Source organism: Dermochelys coriacea, chromosome 6 (genome assembly GCF_009764565.3).
Source record: "Dermochelys coriacea isolate rDerCor1 chromosome 6, rDerCor1.pri.v4, whole genome shotgun sequence".
NCBI lineage: Eukaryota > Metazoa > Chordata > Testudines > Dermochelyidae > Dermochelys > Dermochelys coriacea.
The window spans coordinates 58,592,622-58,594,281 of record NC_050073.1 but is presented as its reverse complement, the minus strand read 5'-3'; positions in this window follow the sequence as shown (position 1 = coordinate 58,594,281).

Sequence of the window (1,660 nt, the reverse complement as noted above, 5' to 3'; positions counted from 1 at the left end):
ATAAATCTTACCCAGGTGGCATATAACTAACAGCTGTTATACAGAGAAAGAATAGTCTCAGCCAGCTATGGCACAGGTATCCTGTATTGTTAATTACTGCACTGTTCTGTAGTAGGAGTCTCAGAGATGGGTGTATTTCCCGCCCTTGATCTTGCCATCCATATGCTTACAGCAGTTATGGTGAGCTTAACTGCTGGTTTCAATCTTCAGCCCCTGAGTTTTACTTAGCAATAAACATAATAACCACTTCATTTATTATTTTTAAAAGATACATTTAGTTGGTAGCTAAACACTAAGGACCCATTCTCCTTCCTTAATGCAGGCACATAGCTCTTAGGAATGCTGATAACTGCACTTCCAAGGGACAGATTTACTGAGGTTCAGTCTCTAACGTATCAATATTACGCCTTGGTACCATTCTGATTTATCACGTATTCACCTGACAGGTCATAACTGACTTAGGAAGTCTAAGCAAACCTTTTATTTCAAACACTCACTCAGTGTACAATGAGACTGTTCCTTTTTGTCTTTTCCTGGTGGATGCCAACTTGCACAATGTCTTTCTGGGCAGGGGACTGAGTGAACATGGGGACACTGGCACCTAAATGCTATGGTGATGGGCTTCTGATAGCTATCTAGATCAGTTTCTAAACGTCAGTGAAACACAGTTTGGTCCTGTCCAGCCTGGCCAACTAAATTACGTTTAAACTAAATTAGCCTCAATTAGTTTTAGCCCATGTTTAAAACCATTAAGCAAGCATGACATCTGTTAACCTAGAACAAATGGAACGAGACACTGAGCCTGTGTTGTCCCGCTCTTTACAAAGGACAAAAGATTTGCAGCTTCAGTGCCTGAATCCTTGAGTCCTGGAGGTCCTGGCTCTCAAGATGCACATTGACAGCCCTGAAGTAGCTGGCATTGGGCATTTTGCCCATTCTTCTCTTCAGGCAGGCATGTGCACAGTGCAGAGGAGTGAAACCAAGTAGGTATAACACACTAGATGAATATATTGTGTTATGTCGTCTATTCTAAGAGGTACATTATCAGTGGCAAGCAAGAATTCAACTGTTCAGCTCCATCCACACTAAAAGGAAGTGATGCTGATAAAATCCACAAGTACCAGGCTACCTATGGATCCCACAAATCATTAATTTTGAAATATATGCAATCAATCCTCATATCATACACACACCTCACAGTGCCTGATTCTCCACTGCATTGCAGCTTGTGCAGTCATTTACATCTGTGCAGAGTCAATGTAAAAGGCTATCATTCAGATTTAGTAGGTGTTTATACTCCCTTTAAACTTAGCCTGGTGCTGGCTTGCAACCTACAAGATGAAACTGAGCTGTCTAGTTTCACTGTCTGAGATGAGTAAAGTCCAAAGAATAGACAAATGGCTTCAGTGGGGCAAAGATTTTCAAAATTCTTTCCGTTGTAATGATCAAAAATATTATTGCGTTATTAGTCAGGCAGGTAAGAGAACTTTACATGGTATATATATATGGACCTCAATATGGGAAGCCAATGATCTGTGGAGTGCACGTCAGAGGTTTGTGTCCAAAAGTGGCTTAAATGACCATCTGTGCACTCTCCTCATCCTGGCACTAACTCTGACCAACCTAGCTCCCCGCCTTCAACATATTGGAGCCATTTGCA